Source organism: Malaya genurostris, chromosome 2 (genome assembly GCF_030247185.1).
Source record: "Malaya genurostris strain Urasoe2022 chromosome 2, Malgen_1.1, whole genome shotgun sequence".
NCBI lineage: Eukaryota > Metazoa > Arthropoda > Insecta > Diptera > Culicidae > Malaya > Malaya genurostris.
The window spans coordinates 312,937,522-312,961,220 of record NC_080571.1 but is presented as its reverse complement, the minus strand read 5'-3'; the positions used below and the strand labels follow the sequence as shown (position 1 = coordinate 312,961,220).

General features: G+C 37.6%; 1 protein-coding gene across 5 annotated transcripts in view; it reads left to right on the top strand.

Annotated features, from left to right (window-relative positions):
* Nucleotides 1-23,699, top strand: part of LOC131431138 (LIM domain transcription factor LMO4) — a 726,034-nt gene that overhangs the window by 609,213 nt on the left and 93,122 nt on the right. Inside the window, exon 1 of one of the 5 annotated variants that reach the window (XM_058596659.1) lies at nt 13,764-14,501. The exons of 3 other annotated variants lie outside the window; for them this stretch is intronic. The gene's annotated coding sequence lies outside the window, so the exon portion shown is untranslated. One more of the 5 variants, XM_058596657.1, reaches the window with a different exon arrangement.

Here is a 23,699-nt window from a genome sequence, read left to right as displayed (position 1 = left end):
TGTAGTAGTTTCCATGGAGTCGAAAATCACTTTCGATGAATGACAAAACCTCTTTTTACGAAGTAGGTTCGTAAAAAAAGTTTACGTTATTTGGGATTTGGTTCGTAAAAAAAGTTTACGTTATTTGGGATTTGGTTCGTAAAAAGAGGTACGTAAAAAGAGGTTACGTATAAAAAGTGTTCGTAAACGGAGGTTTGGGTGTATGGGACTATATGACCTTGCATTTGAATCTGAGTTTGTAAAAATCGGTTCATCTGCTTCTAAGAAATTCAAATGATTTCCGGGTTGGATTGCACGATCACTTTTTTATGCTTCCGGGATCTGAAACGATGATCCAGTATACCCAAAATCCATGTATTTGTTCGTCAACTAGCCAAATCTGTCCAATTCTAAAATGTATATGATTGAATTTTTCCGTGCCATGTATGAAAACAATCCCCTGAAAATCAAATTTTTATACTTATCAGTTTGTAATTCCGCAACCGAGAGTCCTATCCAAGTGAAATTCGGTAGAATTATATAGAATTGTAAGATCTTTTATTTGAACATACGTTTGTGAAAATTGGATGAGCGGTCTCTGAGAAAATCTATGAACCGTTTTTAGTTCATTTTGCATATTTCACTCCGTAACTCCCGAACCGGAAGTCGAATCCAGATGAAATTCTATAGCAATTTATGTGACCTTAAGACCTTTAATTTGAATCTTTGTTGAAGAGAATCGATTGAGCGGTCTTTGAGAAAATCGTGTGTACTTTTTCATAATTTTTTTGAACATTTTATACCGTTATTCCCGAACCGGAGGTCCTATGAGACCAATATACATACATACATACATACGAAGTAAGAACTCAACACACAGACCCAAGATTTCTGCTTCGACTGATTTAAAGACTTGATAAAACATTCTTGAAATGTTTCATTATAACAAATTATAAAATAATTAAATAAATTGATTTTATAGACAAAAACCTTCAAACGCGTTTTTCTCGTAAGCAGGTTTTGAAAGTCCGTGTCCATCATCATTCAAAAACTACTGCACCAATTTTTATAAAATTTTGCACACATTTTCTACATATAAAAAACCACACCCCAACGTTTTCCTTTTTGTTGTTTGTTACTTTGGGGAGGTTTTATATCTACAAAATGGTGGATTTTTTTGTGAAAAATCGTAGTTTTCACTTCGAACAAAAAAAAAATAGTTAGTATTATCTTTCCATATCATATCTTTATTGTAGATATTATAAACAGTTTTGAAACGAAAAAAATTTGATAAGATAAATTTTAGTAAGTAAGAGTATAAAAATGTCTTCATCGTTATCAGTATCACTGTTTCATTCGAAATCAACTTTTCAACCGAGTTAGGCTCGTTTTAATGCTACTCTGCGTTCATTGAATAGGTTTGACACTCAAAAGGATATCACTCACGGTTCCGGTAATAAAATGATATAAGTCACGTAAACGTCAAAACTGATTACTTCTCAATTTTCTCGTATACTGATTATCCGATATTGATAATTTTAGGCTCGCTAGGTGAGTTTATTTCGTCGGTCACATCGAAATATTATGTTTCGTGATGTATTTGAAATTTATTCAGTAATACCGTCGTGGTGGGGTTATATCATCAATAAAAAACAGCTATTAATATTAATACATGCTGCGATGAATAATAATTATAATGATAAGAGAAACATGTCTAATAACAAAACGTACTACGCAGCTGATTAATATTACCCTATTTAGCTTGAAAATCATACACAGAAGTAACAGGAGTGCAGGATTTTGCTACGACAACTCGAACGCTGCGTCAAATACTGTGCCCCCGTCACTTTATAAATCAAATTCTTGTCAAATAGCGTTAACAGAAGGTCAAATTCAATTACAAAAATGTAATACCAAGGCTTTGCTTTTGTATTGCTATTGCGCCGTGAAAACTATTCAATTACCATTATCAATATGATTACTATCCAAACTGATTATTTCCATAAACCCTTCATCTAGTATTCATTTCCCTTTATCTAGTATTCATTTCATTGCGAATTTAACAACAGGTTGCGAAATCGAACACGGTTTGTATCAATAACGAAACGAAACCGGTATTTTTCCCAACTCTGGTGATAAGGACTGCTAAGGGACGTTCCGGAAAGTTACAAATTGACAATGTTCCCCAATTTGAGCACCCTCATGCATATAAATTGACAAAAAATCCTTATCACCCGTTACAAAACCTACCAAAGATTCAAAATTGGCAAACAAATATGTCTCAGCGCAATAAAAAGGTAGTATACGTATGTACTACTCTGTGTAAGTTGCAGTTGCAGTTTCCACAATTTAAAAATTAGTCGCAATTTTAGTTTTGTTATCCAATTTTTTCATTCACGGTGTTCGGTTTTTTGATTTCCAATCAGAAATCTTGATTCACATTTTCGTGCGCAAAATGGGTTATTTCCACCTCTGATATATACCATTTATACCGAAAGTCGTTTCGTCGATAGGGTCATTTCGCCGAAAGGGACATATGCAATTGCTTTGATGCTTAGTAGCTAATAATCAACAAGTTTTCTTAGGAACTTAGGTTCTTAGGTTCATGAATCAATCTTTATTAAAGAAGTACAATTGTAGGTCAACAAAATGGGCGTTAACGGTATCATCTTTCATTTATTTAAATCAATTCCAATTACGATTTTAGAACGATTTCAGGATTCGGCGAAATGGTTTCCTGCGAAATTACCCAGATTCGGTCTTATCAACTGTTGATACTTGAAAAAATGATGAAGTTTTGTGCCTACGAGCAAAGGACTGGCTAACAACCCACTCTCGTGGCCTTTTTCCTATTATTGAATGAATGAAATGAATCAGTTTTTGTGCCAAAATGCTAAATGACTCAAGTTTTACTTCGGTTGAACGATCATTGGGTTATGCGTTTTGCGCTTGAGCTATGCGACAAAATCAATGGTCTCATATTAGCTTTCAAAGAAGTCTAAGTCTGAAGTCCGAGGTTTAGTTATGTTGAACAAAATTGTGCGGATAGGAAAAGGTGCAGTTTATCAATTACGTCACTTTTACGAATATATCTCCAAAACCGAAAGTGTCTGCCAAATGTTCCTCAAATTCGATCAATAACCTAAAAATGGCTTTCAATCGAGCTTAAGATTGCTGGAACATTATCGTGAGAACCGACCGAATAGAAAAGTTCGCACACGCCTTCATTCGTACACAGACATTTTCTTATCTCGTCGAGCCGAGTAGAATGGTATATAACACTAGATGTCTCCAAAATTCGTTTTCTCCATCATTATTAGATCCTTCCTAAAAGGGAAGGCAAAAAGTAATTGTCTGTGCAATTTAAGACTCAAGCCCTACAAAACTAAACGAATACGCAGATTAGCATCGAATTTTCCATAAACTAATTGGCGATTGATCATTCCATGTCAAAAATAAAAATATAATAGCCGAATCTCCACTCAAAAAAAATCCCCAAAATTTCATTTAGAACAGAAACCCTAACTAGGATAGCTGGGCTGAGCTGCGGAGTATCGTCACCCGCGAAAGCAGCCGCGTACCGGAGACATTCAGTGAGAGATAAAATTTTAATTAAAAACATAAGAAAGAAAGCTAGAGTCACCACCAGCATCACCGGCACCCCCTCTTCCCATCCATTGCTCCCCCGCTTGCTACAGTGCGAAAAAGGGTTAAATTCGCCCCGTTCTGATGCTCTTTGGAAGCACGACGACCGACGAGGTTGGCGGGGTGGTGTTATTTAATAGCGAAATGCCTGACGCAAAAATGGAAACTCTACCTTCCTCTTGCTGTGAGGAAAACGCAGGGCATGATGGAGAACTCCGGGACTAAGCGGAACCTGTTTTTGTCCATCTACCTTCTCCTTCCTTACCCGCAGACCCGACGCTCAGCACCAGCACCAAGCGAATGGAAAAAGGATAGATAATTAGTTATAAAATTATGTTAAATGTGTATTTTCATATCCAATATCGTTCTTCTCTCTCTTTAATTATAAACAGTCTGATGGACGAACTGTGGCGTTCGCGGGCTGCACGGCGGAATAAAGAAACCGAGCGGGCGGGAGTAAGGATAGAGAGCACGCGGTTGCTCGAGGAGGATGGATGTGCTATGTGCTCATTTAATTATGGGGCCGATTCCACTGCTCTCCGGTGGACGTTGGATGCTGAGTGGAGTGGAAAAAGCTACATGAGGGAAGTTTGACAAGTTGGCGTGAAAATAATTAACGGAAAAATAATTGGATTCATTAAAATGTGTGGCTCGGGATGCTAGGAATGGATCTTGCACTGGCGGCTGATGAGACGAGGCTATTGGCTTCGCTGAAAGTGCGAATGAGAGAACCAAATGACGAAACAATTGTTCAAACTCGTCTGCTTTGATTAATGTCTAGTGGCAGCCTAATGCGTACTAATGTACTGATTTAACACTCAAAACTTTGAGTGAGCGGAAAGATAAGATGGCGATGGATTGTCCTATGATAGGTGTCCACATATTTCAATGATTTCTTCGGTGATTTTTACAATAAATGAATATGTTGAACAACAACAATAATATCCTTTACATTTTCGAGAACAAAAGTTATACTACTCACAGCAAGAAGGGTTTCCGGTAAAAGAACATTTTTTTCTTTGTACTAACCCATGGCCATGGCCATGTGAAACAGAACGTCTCATCACAACCATACACTCTGCCTTGGGTCACTAAACACAATCAGGCTCATTCGACACCAGCCTTGACAAGCATCGCAATTTGGAACCCATCCAAATTCCCCTCCAATTACTGTCCCCATTCTTACGCAATTGAACCACATTCGGCATAACTCTCCCTTCCGGCAGTGAACTTCCTCGACAATATGTGCACCGGCGGCCGGGAGAAGGAACAGGCAAAAAAGTTCCTTCGCTGCCGTAGAACGAAGCGGACCGCCGATGCCTGCGACTGAGAAGATCCTGTAAACTGCTTCATTTACAACCACCTCCCCATTTCCCATTTGGCTTTCCCTCTTCCGCCAAAGATACGAAACTTTCTCCCGTCCGTTCCGTTTATATATTTCTGTATGTATTTGATTCAAACGTCAGCCAGGCAGTCAGCCTGCCAGCCAACCAGCCAGCCTGCCAGATCTGACTGGGAGCATGCAGCACACAATAATGATAATTAAATTTTAATTAAAAATTTATGTCATTTTAACAAGAAGCTTATTAAAAATTGAAGGGTTGAATTAAAATTTTCAAATTAATGAAGAACAGCAACCGGAGGAAGATGTGCGTGGCGCGTGTCCTCCCGAACCCAGCAGCACCTTTTTCGCCACCCACGCAATCATCTGCTGCGACGTTGTTTAGCGATTCCGCTTCACGGTGGTGGCCTACGTTTTTTTTTGTCATGGTGCGCGTCATTTTAAGGACTAATTTCCTGCGAAATGGGGTGATTTTTAAGCTGATGGTCACACCGAACCATAAACTGACGGCGATGGACGGAGACGGCAGAGAAGACGGTAAAGCAGCATCCACAGTTTTCGGATATCAAATTGAGACATTCATTTGAATGTTAGCATTCTCATTTAGTACATTTCCTTCATTTGTGAATCCCGTCGCTACCGGCTGTTCGGTTGCTCTCTTCTCCGGGTCGGAAGAGTGTCTTCGAATGGTTGGCCAGCCTGCCAACCGCGTTCTTCTGAGCCGTTCTGTTTTGCCGAAGGGACCGCGTTTTGTCTGTAGCATTGCAACTGCCGAATGTGGTCTGCTCCTGTTTTCGGTTGCTGCGCTTGTCGGAGGGACCAACTGACTGTGAATGGCAAATGCTGGGTACTATTTCCGGCCGGCAAACGGGAAGTTGGTCATCGGGAGGGAGGTTTGAAGAATGTTTTATTAATTTGATACGAGTAGTGGAGGAAGTAAAACAGTCGACGTGACGTGCTTTACGGGGGAACGAAAATTTCGGGACTAACGAGGACTTCTTTCACAGTGGGATGTTGCGTCATTTTGGTTAAAACAATGAAACAAAAAATTGGTCGTGCAATCGAACAAAACTCATCACATTCCGCCCTGATAATTTATGCTTTTAACTAAAATCTTATTTTTTATGCAATTTATGTTTTCATTTTAAAGTTACATTGGTAAGTTCTTTTTTCAATCAGTTTTCCTTGCTAGATACTGAGCAATAATATAATCAAAAAAAGTATACACAATATTTTACCGAAACATTTGCAAAGATGGTATTGCTGATGAATCACCATATAAAATTAGCGATAAGAGACGCGAACAAATTGAGCTCATCATTACCTCGAAAATTTACCGACCGCAATTAAAACTAAAAACTAAAAACAAAATACACAAAACGTGCTCAATCCACCTAGCAGTGAGATGATACCTTTTTTTCATCAATCCGCATGTGTTCTTTGCATGAACATTCTTCGGTGTTTCAGTTGTCATGACATTATTCTAATGTCCGTCGTTTTAAGTGGCAATTTGAGATTTCAATCACTCATTACTCTGCAATGTCGAAACTGCAAATCGGATCGAATTTGAATCTAAAAGTGTAACAATCGATTAAACATTGTAACAATTCGTATGGCCATATGACGAATGAATTGCTATATTTTTGAGTCCAATTTTAAAGCTTTTCGGGATTGTCAACTTCTATATCGCTTTGAATTTTAAAAATTCGTCATTCTACAATTCCAGAATCGGTAGTCAGAATTTTTATAAAATAGAATTTATTTTAGTTTGAACTATTGTTTCTGAAATTCAATTTGGCTTTTTTTGAGAAAACGATTGAGCTTTGAGAAACGATTCGATACTGGAACCGGAATTCGAAATTCGGTGTAGCCGAAGTCAGACAAATTCACCTGAGTAGCTGTATAGTTTACATTTGTTTCTAAATGTTTGAAAATCAATGTAGACATCTTTGAGGAATAGTAGTGCGAATTAAATTTTTAGGTGCCTTTCGAAACGAAAACTGACTACAACCAAAAATGAAATAAGTTTATTTGGTTATCGACTATTCAAATCTGCTAACCCGATAAACCTGATTAATTTATGTGAAATAGACATTTTTATACTAATCACCCTGTATCTCCGAGACCGGAAGTTGGATCTGACTGAAAAACAAGACGTTTTTTTTAAAATCTTAAAACTTTTCATTTGAATCTTAGGTCGGTTCAACCATCTACGAAACAAATGAGTTACACAGTTTTTATTTCGTTTCACATATCCTGTAGTTCCGGAACCAGAGTTCGGAACCAAACATAATTCAGGAACCTTGTTTTGGAGTATACGTCTTTTCATATGAATCTGAGTTTGTAGAAAACGGTTGAGTCATCTCCGAAAAAATTGAGTGAAATTATTTGTCACACACGCATTTGCTGATCTCGACGAACTGATTCGAATGGTATAAGGCTGTTATAATCTTGCAGCATTTATTGCTGTAAATAGTTTAAATCAATATAATTATGGAATTGCTTTCAACTCGAAAATTCTGCCATCATCTGGTTTACATTTGGCATATTCGAACGATTATGTTGCCAAAAACGAACCGTGCTAAAATCGGTCCGAGGCAAAATATCATACTGTACACAGTCTTTTGGGTACTTAGAAACAAATGTATGTAACAGTATGAAAAATCGTGTTTTATGTTGCTCCCAAGCATTTCTTTGCCTGACAGCGCTCAAAACTTCTACTGATGGAATAGGGGAAAAAGTCGTTTATACAAAAATTTCGATATCTCCGTTGAAAATGGGCGGATTTTAGCAATCTATGGCTTGTTGGATAGGTATAACCGTGTGGAATCTAAGTCTGGAAACATATTCTGTTTTCAAGGTCAATTGTGACAGATACTGTAAAAAAACATGAGATTTTGTAGTAAATAATTCACAAGTGTTAGATATTCAAATTTAATTCGATATACTGATAATATAAAACTACAACAACAGAATATAATTCTCAACATTTGCTACTTAGCCATTGTAGACTAGCTGGCGCACCTTCTTGCGAACGTTCCTCATTAAATTCCGTACAGACTTCTTGGCGACAAGTTTTGACACTTTTTTCCAATCTTTTTCGAACTGTTGAATGGTTTCGGCTGCCGAGACATGTTTCCTAAGATGTGCCTTCGTTAATACCCAAAATTCCTCAATTGGTCGAAGTTGTGGGCAATTTGATGGATTCATGTCTTTTGGGACGAAAATGACATTTTTGGTAGTATATTTCGCTGTTCGTTGAAGCAGTGGTGATGAAGGGTTTCGAAATCTTACCGCAGCTACAAATTGCTTGCAGACCATAGCTTTCTTACCAAATTTTTTGACCTCAATCGATGTCTCGGACTGGTTTAACACTTGTCCTTCTCGCACCGTATAATATTGTGGTCCCGGCAAGGATTTGTAATCGAGTTCCACGTAGGTTTCGTCGTCCATGATTATGCAGTTCAAATTTCCAGCAAGAATCGTATTGTACAGCTTTCGAACCCTCGGCCTGATCGATGCTTCTTGTTTCGGACTACGATTTGATTGTTTCTGCTTCTTATAGGTTCGAAGATTCAAACATTCTTTAGCACGTTTTTTTGCCACATCCCGAACTGAAACCTCCTTTTTTTGTTCGAACGCCTTCATTATACGTTTGTCCAACTGAGGGTTAACAGAACCTTTTTTCGACTCGTTTTTGGTTTATCCTCAAAGGTGTTATCCTCACCGAACTTCCTGATTGCGTTTCGCACGGCTTTTTCACTTACTCCTTCCATTTTTGCTATTTTTCGACGTTGTTCTGCTGAAAGTCCACGCATTTCGAAACAAACTAATGAAAACGGATAAACAACTGCACAAGTGGTTAGAGAAGAGTGTAAACAACAAGACGCAGCCATAAAAATTGACAGATTCTGAACCATTGCGAAATGGCAGCGGTTTTTGGTTGCGTCCATACTTTCTGGTACAGTTTTTTTTTCACAGTGATTGCATATTCGTTTTTAATGGTAAAGGCAATTCTATTTTTATCTTGATAAAAGACAATCGAAGCTGCTTCGAAACCACTACGGGCATTTTCTGTTATGTAATTTCCATCAATCACTAATGGAGTTAATCTAAACCAAACTTCCGATCCGATGAACTCTCTAAATCTCTTTTAATCCATGGATCAATAAGTCCCGGCACCAAGAGTGGCAAAAACCATCTCATTAGGCTCATTTTCTTTTATTCATCAGCTAACCTCATAATTTAAGAGGCAATTTGTTAAATGATGGTAAAGATGGAACTCATCGCTGATCTATACCAACACACCTATACAGATCATTACTAATACCAAAATGTGATGGTATTGATGGCTGTCAGTTTTGATTTCATAGTATCTAATTCTCCTTCCAAGCTGTCAAAAGTGAGTACTGAATTTGGCATCACTGTACTGAGCTACACTGGTTTACCCAGTGACGTACCGAGGAAATTTGACGCCCGGGGCAAAAACATCGTTGGTTTAGTGAAAAAAAAATCCATCTCTGATGACTTACTTGGACGAGCAAAAAAAAGGATCCCATGGATTGGTTTGCCCCCAAAAACATTGCCTTTTACTCAAAACGAACACGCACTCCTATGTACGGAAACACAAATCGAATTGCTATTGAATTCCATGTCTCGAGCTAAACACAACTAACCGCTGAACCGAACACGGTGTGACGCACTCGAGAACATGTGTTGAAAGCTGAATTGAAATGACTTCGAACATCGGCCATGTGTTGATTCACAAACATATAAAATTGTATCTCAGTGGGTTCTAATATTTGACGTGCGCTCGCATTCATTTGCTAATTGCTTACTACTACGATTGAGGCTTTATTTTTCAAAAGGTTGTTAAGTTATTTAACTATATTTTCAAAACAATGGATTCGAAAAAAATGGTGTGTTGATTTATCATTACTTTTTTATAAAAACACTGAAAGCTCAGCAATGGCATCAAAAGTACTACGGGGACTCTGCTCCATTAAGGGGGAAGTAAAGAATAATTTGAATCAAAAACACTTTTTTGTATTTTTTTTACGGAAACACAGCTTTAGCAAATTTATTCAAACTTTTTTTACATTATAAAGCATCATTTAAAGAATATTTAGTTAAATTTCCGTATATTAATATTGAAAACTAAGGCGGTAACAGAGCATTTCCCAAAACCTCTTTTGAGAATCACGTTGTGCGGTAAACACGATAATTCGGTGTAGAATCATCTGAAATCAAAAATGTTCTTAAATTTACTTAAAGTACGAGTTATTTCTCCTCCCTCCGTCATTCTCAAGTTATTATTTTGATTTTTCAACAGTTCGGGGTATATTTAAGCAAAAAACGTGATCTTACACTGAAATTTCCGAGAATTTCGAGATGAAAAACTACCATAATAAGAAATGGGAAAAATTTCTGAAACGTGGGGGGAGGGATTTTGTACCAAGAAAGTATGTTACAAGTTTGAACAGAATCCGTTCAGTAGGTTTTGCAGGATCGTGATCACTGACCTCGACAAATTTCTTTTCAGAGAAACGCGTTTGAATTTTTTATTCTTGCTCAGTATTTTGACAGTTTTGTTCCGATTGATTTGAAATTTTGACACAATATTACTGACACTGACAATACTGAACGGCCAGCCAAATAAGTAATTACACTGGAAATCATGCAAAAAATTGATTTATTCTAAAAACCGATAAATCAAACTTTCATGAGATAGCCGATATTTGAAAGACAGGATGTACTATAATTTGCATGCATATTTATCTGTAAGGTTGCTGTAATCAAAGTAGGTGCCGCGTTTTATCACGGTGAATTAAAAACGATATAGATAACCATGACTAAATTGCATGAAGTGGAAATCAAATTGCTATCGCACCCATCATATTTGCCAGATATGGTCCCCGGCGACTGCTACCAGTTTGCAGCTCTCAAAAAATTCTCCAAGAAAGGAAATTCTACTCCAACAAGCCATCGCTGAAAGAAATGCTTCCATCGAGAAAACTGACAAATCGTTCTACAAAATAGCTATTGACATGTTATTTTCTACCAAGAATTGATCCACTGATTTCCTGTTCCATGTCGTAAAAGGCCACACAAATAGGAACTCCTAAGTCATGGTGTATTTCCGTGCCGAGGACTGAATGGCTGCAGGAGGTTAAACAATGCAGTCGTGAACGGAATATCTTGGGTTTTTCCCTTACTGGATACACGCAATGCTTAGCAATCGACTTCTTTGTTCAACGCTTCGGCAAGTATCTTGTGCATTATCTTGTGCATACCGTCTTAAGGTTACAAGGTTTTGGAACAGTAACCCATTAGATTATGCTACCAGCCACACTCGCTAGTGGTCTCAAATGGTTACGTGGGATTTACTCGCTCCTAGTAACCTAACTCTCACATGCAGTTTTTCTTTCAAAACATTCAATGTGAGCTATCCTCTTCGTGAGTAATGGTTGTCTGGTTGTCTGGAACGACAACTTGATGAACACATAGTTTGTTATACGGATGGTTCTCTGTTGAATGGTCGTGCTGGTGCTGGTGTCTACTGTCGTGAAATGAGGCTAGAGCAGTCTCATTCACTTGGTAGATACTGTACTGTGTTCGAAGCAGAAATCTACGCGATTCTGTGTGGAATACAATCGGCATTTCAGCAGAGAATCTGTGGTAAACGAATTTATTTTTGTTCCGACAGTCAGGCAGCTTTAAAAGCACTCAGTTCGAATGATTCGCGGTCGAATCTAGTGATCGCATGTCGAACTCAAATTAAAGACCTTAGCATCTCAAATGCTGTTTACTTCTTATGGGTACCCGGCCATTCTGGTATTACTGGAAATGAATGGGCTGAAGAGTTGGCTAGAGCTGGTGCAACGAATGATTTCGTTGGTCCGGAACCTGCTTTACCACTTTCAACTAGTTGGATAAAGCACAAGATTCGTCTTGGGCTGCATCCAAACAGGCCAGCAAAAGGATACTCTCACGTTTCTCACCCAATGTGATAAGGAGCTTTAGTCAGAAGGGTTCATCGTTCTTCATGGAGTGAATGAATCCTTTCTGTATTCACCTTAAATAGGGTTTAGCAGATTGTTTGGCATCCTTTATGGGATATCGAATTTACTTCTGCTCGCACATTCTGCGAATCGTTCTGCATTCCTCCGGGAGTGCAGAATGGTGTCGCTTTTGTAAAATCTCTAAATCCTCTCGGGGGTTGGAGGTTTTGTTAACTGTGCATCGTTCATCAGGAGGAATGCACATAGTAACAAACCTAAATAAGTTTTACAGCAGACTGCTCGGGACCTCGTAGAGTTTCAGAATTTACTTCCGCTTCCACTGTGATCCCCAGCAGATTGTTCAGCATCCCTTAAGGATGCAGAATTTACTTCTGCTTTTTTGTGTTTTTGTGGCGTCAATTTTCCCCATCCTCCTAGTCCATCCCTTACCATTTCTATTCAATCCTTCCCTCTTATATAACGGGAAAATGATGCAAAAAACAAATTGATGGCAAGGCACAAATCTCCAAATATCAAAGGGAACGTGCCATTTGAGCCAATTTGTTCTGATTCCTGATTCCTGAAGGTCGTCCAAACCTGCCAATCCAAGCAATCAGTTGATCTGTTTCGTTCCATAATTTTATTGGTAAATTACCAATTTAAGCAGAAATACATAAAACCAATTTCATTTCCGTTACGCTACGTATTCTACTCATCCGAACGCAACAGTTTCAGTCCATAAAACTATGCTCCGCTTGAATAAATCAATTTTTGGACTACGTGAAGTCAGCGCAAAGTTTCTTTGATTTTTACGCAGTCCTACAAATTTTGAATTGACTAATTTATATCGGTCTCGTTCAGGTTCCTATTTCGCCATTATCTCCCCAGTCAAACCGTCAATACAAACGTACATTAATTCTTGACGCAATAAAATCACACGATGGAAATGTATTATAAATTGAAAATGAATGCATCAATATATTTTCTTTATTTTCAATTTTCCCACTGTTCAGTCCGAGGGGTGTCGTCGGTGTGTGGGTGGAAAAAGCTGGCTGCCGTTCGCTACCCCAGTCCATTCATTCATCCATCCAACAGACAGCTTGGCCGTCGACCGGTCGGTTCTCGCCGTCCATCAGCTACAGTTCAGGAAGAAGGAAACTTCTAAATTGCGCGAACGGTCGCTCGTTGTTGGATCGAATCAGCAGGCGAAAGCGCGATTCTCTTGTATGGGTGTAAGGGTGTGTGTGTGTGTGTGGTTGTGTCTACCCGCGCGAGCCAGTTGCTGTTGTGCTGGGTAGGTAGTGTTGATGAACGAAACAAGCATGAGAGCGCGAGGCCGTGTCTAGCCGTTCGATCCAAGAGGGCAAGTAAACGATGTGAATACACACCAGTGGGAAACGGTGACGGCGAGTAGAGTGAGCTTGAGCGGTGACCGGTCGGTGGCGGTGAGTCACGGTGCCTGGTCTGGATGAGCAATAAGTAAGGAGTGAGTTTTTGGGAGGGTTAGGAAAATCTCCGGCGGGTGAGCTCGTGAGGCGCACGGAGGGTCCTCTCCGTGTATCCGTGTATCACACAGCATAGCTATAGCATATTCGCAGTTGTTTGGATCTGTTCCTATGGCTATGTAGATGTATGTTTGGTTGTTCTCTCTTTCACTCTCTTTCTCTGTTGTGCGATTTTTGTCTTGTTTCTTCGTCTTAGGTTTTTCCTTTTGTTGTTTCAAAAGCGGGGAGAGAAAAAAAGAGCCGTCGGAAACCGAAAAGTGAATTTACTCACTCAGTTCTCCCTTCGCAATCAACGTCGTTGCACGCGCGTCCGTACGTTCGCTGTGTTCGCGGGTTATATTTTGGACAAATTCTTCGTTCTGCGTTGCTGTACGGTGGTCTCAGGCTGAAGGAAAAAAAAAGAAAATAAGAAAAGAGTCGAAACGCGAGTGGAGGAGTAGTGTTTTGTTGTGAAGACTTATTCGTACTCCTGAAGAGGGTGCAGCACTGTGCCATCGGGCCACCCGACCGTCCCGAACCGTCCCTGTAGACCCGTAGGGACTGGTTCAGCCGAACCCCACGCGTCCTCCACGTCGGGAACTTTTGTGTGTCGTTCGTCGCCACTCCCGTCACCGTCGCCGCTTAGCGATCATTAGTCTGAATGATTGTTTATTTTGTGCAACTTTGAAAAGAAAACCAAAATGCTTTAATTAATTTAATTAAAATCCTCGCTCATTACTGTGTGTGCGCTCTCAATGTCTGCAAATACATAGAGCTCCTTCTGTGTTCCTAAGTGTGGTTTATTTTTTGTTTGTGCCCCAGCAAAGAGCGAAAAACGGGAGCAAGCAAATGTGTTCTGTGTTTTGCGCGTCGTGATACGTTCCGAAGTTCGAAGTCCTTTCTGCCAGCCAGCCAGCCAACCAGCTCATCATATGATCCACGTGCGCATCTGTGCTGGCCAACGACGACGACGACGACGACAACAACAGATGGAAAAAAATACGGAACGTCCGTTTGCAGCGATCCGGTGCACTACGTGAAGCTGAAAAGGTCCGTTTCGAAGTTCAACTGCTTCATATTTTGATTGTGTTTTCTATGCGTTCCTCTTCCTAAGTGAGAAGTGTTATTATATCAGAATTAGTGCACGTACTCCCGTACTCTAGTTTCGGAAGCAGTAAAAACTATTCGGAAAACATAGAGTGTTTGGTCGAAAAACTGAAACCCAACCACAGCCAGCAAACCGAGAACCAAGAGGTATGGGAAAAAATTGGATGAAACATTCACTAATTGGCTATTTCTCTCTTTGCTATCATTTTATGTGTGTCCAACTCGTCGCTTTCGTCTCGGTCCACTCGGACCTCTTGGGTCAAACCCCCGCTGGGAGCATATTATGCTGCGGGTGGTGTGTTTGTATGTGGGTGTATGTGTGTTCGTGTCAAGAGGGACAACCGGTACAGTTCGGTTGGTAGTCCAGTCCGCAGACAGGTAAACACTCTGTCCTGCTGTTGTATACCTGTTCCATCGCCATCGCCATCGCCTCCACCGAGCAGCACCGTTTACGTCTCAGCTAGTTTCTTTTTTTTTTTGCTTCCTACCCAAAAAACAACACTCAAATGCATCCTGCATCAAACCGACTGCCGACGACGATTACGATGTCCGTGCTGACGACGTGACGGATGGTGGCGATGGTGCTGATGATGATGATGATGATGATGATGGTGGTGGTGGTGGTGATGGCAGTGATGGCAAGCTGCTAAGCATCTCCCGGACTGCGTAGAAAGGTTGAGGATGTGTCGAGGATGTTACGAGACAAGGATGGTGACCGCGAGATCTGAGTGTGTTTACTTGCTTACAGCATGGACGTTGCCATAATGGGTGATCTTAGATTGGAGGTTTTCGGTGTTCTGCAGGTACGCTGTACTGTTGTCGCGAACAATCACTTTGAAATGTGTTTACCGACGCTCCGTGATCAGTTTTACTTGTTATTCTTTTTGGCTAAAAATAAATAGTCTTATTGTGAATGAATTATACGCACTTACAAGTAAATGTTAGGTATATTGTTATATATTGTCTACCGAGGGTCTGTGCTTCATCCCTACTACAGATACATTTACATGTAACGATCATAATCGGTTGTCTACCCTGCGCACAAAAACAAGCTGACCCATCAATTACCGACTACCTGGATCGACCAATATTAGTCGAAACAAAGTTTTCGTTCATCACGTCAGGAAAAAACAAAAAAGTTTTCTGTACCCGGGTAGATACGAATAGCAAACAAAGATCAAAATAATAACAAATTTTTACCATCATATCTTGCCTTGATGTTTCTGTGCTGTCTTAGCGATACTTGATATTTTCTTGATATTCCATCGAAGGAATCAAGAAATTGTACAATATCAGTTATAACTTATTTCGTTATTGATGAGTTATCCCAATTTCTTTAAGTTCAATTGATCCACTTGCTCTATCTTCAATTAAAATACTTTTAAATAAACTACATCAGCATCAGATAAGGTAAATGCTTACGATATCCCAAGTAGCACACGTTTTTACACTTCAATGACAGTAACTTATATGACACAAATTCATGAAACAAGTTGAAGACTTTGCAACGTGCATTATAACTGCTATGTAACCTGAAAAGCGTAAGAGGCGGAGCTTGTGCGACTTACCAAGGGTATGCCAAACAACTTTTCAGTAAAAAATGTTTAATTTGATTCAGCGCGCACATCAGTCACAATGAAACAGAAAATATAAATGTGTGTCAAGTTACAATTTGTTGATGTTTTTCCCATTCAACATTTACGGCCAAAAATTGGCATCCGATAATAAGAGCTGAAATATAGAATTCAATATTCTTTAAACTCACTATATTCACTCGAAATCTAAGTGCTATTCGATATTTATGATGAAGTTGATCATTGTACTTATTGAAAACGTGCGCGCCTTCGATATTTTGGGTTTCAGAATATCGACATACAAAATAATATTCATATTTTTATTCCCGTCATATGAAATTTACAGCTACAAAGTCGAAATGTGTTCAGATAGAGTTTTTTTTTTGTGAATAATATTGGTTTTTCATATACCAAAGTTAAAACAGTTGACAGTCGCAATAATTGAAAATTGCACTTTTTCAAATCTGATGAATATTTCATTCTCTGGTCATAATGGTAGTCATTGGCATAAGCTTTTCCATGCATACACTGTCGTGACAAAGTGTAGAATTATTTTCTTTGTTAGTGCGAATGTACTTCCCAAAACGAAAATAGTTTGCTTCGCATATGTACCGGCAAAAAATTTGCGAATAAACACAGATTTAACATAAGCCAATTTATTAAAATTGAAGGAATTTTCTTCTCATTCTACTTATTATTTGATATTATTGTCCAGGATAATGTACGGAAGCTTTCAACCGACACTGTATTTGTATTTCTTTCTTGCATCACACGAATACGGTGACCGATATGAAATCATAACTTAACTTTGTCTTATAGTGTGTCACTTTTTCACTGTCGCATTTTGTAACGGTGACCAGTTGGCGACTAAAAACAGTCAATGCGAGCACATCGTAAAAGTTAGATTATCGAAAAGTTACGTTGGAACTTAGTTTGATGAGATGTCAATTCGTAACATTATTTTGACTCCATTATCACCATCATAATACGACATTTTTCGTTGTGTTTATCATGCCACCATTATGTAGCATCTGTTTTATTTTTAGTTTTAATTAACAAGTTACATGTGCTACTTGGGATTATTCTAATCTGAATGCTAGAATATGAAATAACTGAAAATTCGTCTTCTATAATATTTTGTTCTTGGTTTTATATTACATTGACAGAATTTTGTATTTTGTTCCTATTTTCTCACGCAAACTTTGTTATGATTTTCGATATTTTAACTTTTATTTCAAATTAAATAATGTTAATTTCTACCATTGACATTTTTTCAATAATAAAATTTGCTATTGGTTTGTAAATCTATTCTACTCGGGTAAGCAGCAGCAACTTAACGTCTGTTCAGCGGTTTATGTTGAACTGCTAAATGGTAAAACAGTTCAACATGAACTGTTACACATCAACGAGTCAATGACAAAACGTGTACTATAAACACATAAAAATAAACCCGCTGAATGATCACATACACTCAAGTCTTTTCATATATGGTTTTTCATGTGACTTTTGGATGTGAAAGTTTATCGCTTTATTTTGCCTTTCTCATAAAGAAAGATATATGCGATCATATGCCATTCGACGCAGTTTTTCGAGCTGAACAATGTCTGTGTGTGTATGTGTCAAATAATCTCACTAGGTTCCGATTTTCACAAACTAAGTTTCAAATGAAACGTTTTGTGGTCCCATACAAATTTTCTGAATATTATTTTAATCCGACTTTCGGTTCCGGAATTATGAGGTAAAATGTGCAAAAAAATGTGAAAATAAATGCATAAACTTTTTTCGAGATGACTGAACCGATTTTCACAAACTTTTATTCAAATGTACAAAATTTCTGAGTTTTGTTTGGATTTGACTTCCGGTTTCGGAATTATGAGGTAAAACGTGCAACAAAATCAAAATATGTGTACTATATTTTCTCAGAGATGACGCGACCGATTTTAAAAAACTTAGATTCAAATCATTGGTCCCATGGGCCTTCACAAAACTTCTGAATTTCATTTGGGGGTTTGGAACCTCTTGTTTCCAGTTTGTGCTAAAGTGCACATGACTAAATTGAATTATTTACGTTTCGCATTCAGCTCATCAGTGCATTAGCAGATTATGTTGATCTACTAATGCCACCTCGCGGATCAACATAATCCGCTAAGCAGACGTAAAGTCGTTGCTACTTACAACGCACTTACTTTACACTAATTGTGCAATGTCTGTTCTGACGTGCCGAAAGTAACGAAACCAATTGACGGCAATGCTGGCCGCCAACAGATAGTAGTCATTTGGGGGTTTGGAACCTTTTGGGTTCCAGTTTGTGCTAAAGTGCACATTGGTTTCGTTACTTTCGGAACGTCAGAATAGACATTGCACAATTAGTGTAAAGTAAGTGCGTTGTAAGTAGCAACGACTTTACGTCTGCTATGCGGATTATGTTGATCCGCGAGGTGGCATTAGTAGATCAACATAATCTGCTAATGCACTGATGAGCTGAATGCGAAACGTAAATAATTCTGAATTTCATTTGTATCCGACTGCGGAATTTTAAAGTGATTAGTGTAAAAATTAAAATTTAAATTTACTCACTCGCTTTTCTCAGAGATGGCGTGACCGATTTCAACAAACTTTGATTCAAATGAATCAAATTCTTATGATCTCACACAAAACTTTTGAATTTCATTCGGATCCGACTTCTGAAATTATAGGGTAAAATTTGTAACAAAATTTTATACCATCACTTAGAGAGGCGAAACAAAAGACGAAAAAATAATTTAAGCTAACCCCAAAACTACTGCATTCGACAGTCATTATCAGTAGACGGCCAAACAAACTGATTTCGGCAATTCCTGGTTCCCAGTTTCCGATTCCGGAGACACAGGAAATAGTGGTCATATTTTCTCAAATGGATCTCACTTTGCTCAGTGATGGTTTGACCAATTTTCACAAATTTAGGTCCTGTGGTCTTGTAGGAATTCCAGAAAATCATCCGGATCCGAAATCTGGTTCCGGAATTATAGGGTAAAGTGTGTTAAAAATTGTATACCTTCACGCGGGCGAAATAGAAAACGTGAAAAAATTCTAAATCGGCCCGGAAACTACTCCAATTGGTAGTCACTATCAGTAAACGGTCAAATAAACCGATTCCGGTTAACCTTTCAAGTATCGAAGAATTCTATTTTAAATAATACCACAGTGTTATATATGATACTATGTATGATATCAGAAAGGCATCATTACACCACTAGGTGGATTAAAACACGTTTTTCGAGGATAGCCTAACCGATCAGAGAACTGCTTCTGTAGGTTATACTAATTAATGTACAAACAATATTTTTGGTTTCTTCCAAGAATCAAAAAAAAAAAAAAGAATTCCATATGAGAATATGACTGATATAAGATTACACCACTACGTGGAGTAAAACAGGTTTTTATGCGAATTTTCATAGTTATACGGATTTTATATGCAAGTTTACAAAGTTTTTTGCGTAGACTGGTTTTAGAAATGCACGAAATGTTGAGATCTGTTCCAGAATCTTTTATTTTTTCGATATCTCAAAAGATTTCTTTGTTTTATGAATCACTAAAAAATCTGGCATGAAAAAAAAATTCAGTTGTTCTTCAAAGAAGGGCGAATCTAACATTGACAACAAATGGAGAAAAACGTCGATGAATGGTTCGACTTTGGTTTCAAATCCTATTTAGAAATTATCGTATATTCTCTGATCAATTTTTGATTAGTCGATAAACTGTTGGTTTATCTTCAAAAGACATGCAAAGTTTACCACTTTCCTTCTATATCTACTGAATAAATCAACATAAAAGAGTGGTCGGTGTTGAACAGTCGTTCGCACCGCACGCGTATAGCTCTTGGCTACTGGAAATTTTTTCTGACTACCTAGAGTTTCATTGATTCAAGGCTTCGGTCTTTTTCAAGGCTACCTGAATCACTAACAGTCTTTTTAAAGACTATCAATTAGTCAGCCTTTCTCAAGGCTATACAAAGAGTGATATTAGAGTGACTAAGAAATTAATCAGCCTTTTTAAGGCTATCTATTCAAAGAACTATTCTTCGAACTAATCAGTCTTTATCAAGATTTTTCCAAACTAGGAGCCTAATTGAAGACTAATTTGGCCTAGTTAATTTAATTTAAATTTTCATTCATTTGAAAAATGCCTGCGTCCAACCGGAAAGGCAACAAGCCTAAGGCCAAAAAAATTCAATACGGAATAAATCACAATCCGTTATTCAACATTTTTCTAATAACATTCACGATCTTATAGAATCTGAATGTAAAAATAAAAGACAACGGACGGATTTCCCTTCCGTTGATTCTATGCCGTCTAACGATATTTACGACATTCTTCCTGAATCCGATTGTAGCGACATAGAAGAAAATTCTACAAAAATTCCCAAAATGGACGCTTGTCGTTCTGAAAAGAAACATCAATCTATGCCACCAGTGACGGTGATGATTTCCGACTCCAAAGCATTCCGCACTGAGCTTTCAACTTTTCTTCCGGAAATAAAAGTCTCATTTCAAATCGGACGAAGAGGAGAATGTCGAGTCTTGGTTGATGGATTGGAAGATTGCGAACGTCTTATTCGATATTTGTCCAAGAAACTTCATAAATTTTATTCATATGATATAAAATCAGACAGACCCTTCAAGGCTGTCTTGAAAGGCTTATCAAATGATCAAAGTACTGATGAAATTAAAAATGAACTAAAAGAATTTCTTGGTTTTGCCCCTTCCCAAGTAATACTTAATAAAAAGAGCGAATGGTACTTCTAAACCACGCTCTGGAATTTCCCATGAACTTTACCTAATACACTTCAATCGAAGTGATGTAAACAATTTGAAAACTTTAGAAAAAGTACGTTACATTTCCCACATTAAAATTCATTGGGAACATTATAAACGGCATAATCGTATTGCAAACTTAACGCAATGTCGTCGTTGCCAAGGCTTCGACCATGGAACCAAAAATTGTCATATGGATATACGGTGTTTGAATTATGGTAAATCGCATTCGAAAGACGTTTGTCCAATGAATGAAACCACTGATAAATTTTCATGTTCAAATTGCAATGGAAATCATGAATAAAATTTTTTGAAATGTCCTGTCAGGGAAAAAATTTTAAACGCTCGTTCGCTTAGACAACAAGTCAAATCAACGACCTTAAATTTACATAACATACCTGAAAATCAAAAAACCGTTACAAGTGCCACGCTTAATTCTTCTAAGGCACTTATTTCTTTGAATATAAAACAAAAAATAGGTACGCCTGCCAATTCGTCTCCTAACGAAAACACTTTATTGACAGGTAGGTTGACCACGTCATCATCTTCTTCTAATGTCAGTTATGCTAGTATATCAGGTAGAAATCTACCACTTAATTCTTCTAATGTAAATAATCAAAACACAGGACCGCCTTGCAGTTCATCTTCTAACGAAAACAATTTATTAATAGGTAGATCGGCCATATCATCTTCTTCTAATGGCAGTCTACCTACATATATTCCTTCAATGCTATTCGCCTCTTTAAATGAAGTCGATTTAGGCGATATAACTGAAAATAAAATGATCTACCTACAAGATCAATTTTTTCAAATGATCATCCGAATGAATTCGACTTTTTCACTTTTTGAAGCATTTCAAATCGGATGGCAATTTGCAAATAATATTATAATGAATTTAAAATTTAACAGTAATGTTAAATAATTATTTGAAAATTTTAAATTGGAATGCTCGATCTTTGAAATCGAGTGAAGATGAATTTTATAATTTTCTCGAAATTCACAAAATTCATATTGCCATTGTGAAAGAAACTTTTCTTAAACCAAATGTCAAATTGAAAAGTAATCCACATTATGTGGTTCATCGATTTGACAGGTTTTCTGGAATGGGTGGTGGAGTTGCCATTTTTGTCCAACGGCAAATTAAACATCGAATTTTACCTTCTTTCAATACTAAAGTTATTGAAAGCTTGGGAATCGAAGTTGAAACCATTCATGGAATTTATTTCATCGCTGGAGCATATTTGCCATTCAAATGCACCGGCGAACAATTAAATTTCTTTAAAGGCGATTTGCAAAAACTCACAAGATATCGACCGAAATTTTTCGTAATAGGGGACTTAAATGCTAAGCATGTCCAGTGGAATTGTAGGCAAAATAACAGTAATGGTAAAATACTACATAATCAACTCTCAGCTGGTTACTTCACAGTTCTTCATCCCAGTAATCCGACTTGTTTCTCTTCCGTGAAAAATCCGTCTACAATTGATCCGGTTCTAACGGATCAAAGTCATATTTGTAATAAACCGATTACACATGCTGACTTTGACTCAGATCATCTTCCTGTAACATTCAGACTTTCCAACGAAGCTATAATTAATCCAATTAGTTCTATATTCAACTATCATAGAGCTAATTGATTGGATTACAGATCTCACATTGAAAATCATGTGGATCATGAAACTATTTTAGAAAATTCTGCGGAGATCTTTCAGTACCCAAAGCTCAAACTAAATTAAATTCTCCTATCATCGATGACAATCTTCAACTGCTCATTCGGTTGAAGAATGTTCGTCGACGACAATATCAACGTTCTCGTGATCCTGCTATGAAAAACATAGTTAAGGAAATTCAAGAGTGATCTGCAGTCGCCTACTAAGAAGTTTAAATATTTTCAGTGATTATCTGTCAAAATGGAAAATTAAACCAAATGAAGCAAAAACGCATTTAATTATCTTTCCTCATAAGCCAAAAGCTTCTTTTCTTAAACCAAACAATAATCACATTCTCAAATTGAATGGCTTGGAATTGACATGGTCTGATCAAGCTAAATACTTAGGTTTAACGTATGACAAAAAACTCACTTTCAAGGATCACATTGAAGGAATCCAGGCAAAGTGTAATAAATATATTAAATGTTTATATCCTCTTATGAACAGTAATTCTAAGCTTTGTCTAAAAAACAAATTGTTAATTTATAAACAAATTTCCAGACCAGCCATGCTTTATGCAGTACCAATTTGGTCAAGTTGTTGTTCCACCACGAAGAAAACGTTTCAATGGATTCAAAATAAAATTCTGAAAATGATTTTGAAGCGTCCTCCCTGGTTTAGTATAAATGAGTTACACAGACTCACAAATATAGAACCATTAGATGTAATGTCACATAATATTATAAGCGAACTCCGACAAAAATCGATGCAATCTTAAATTGAATCGATTCGTTCACTGTATTAGTTAGTAAGCTAGTATATAAGTTCCTTTTCCCCATTACACAATACAAGTAGGTTTAGAATTTTCCCTACACAAAAATCTCAGAATTGCGGATGCAAATAATGTCCTCATGGTAATAACCAAATCATATATATAATAGGGCTGAAAAGTCACCACTTGTGGCTGAACACAAAATTTAAATCTTAATAATTTAATTTTAACTCATATTCCAATAAATAGTTATTAAAAAAAATTGAATTCAAAAAGGAACTTACACAGAAAAATATTACGATTTTTATCGGTGACCTAATTCAAAACACAACACAATTCATAACATCCAAATT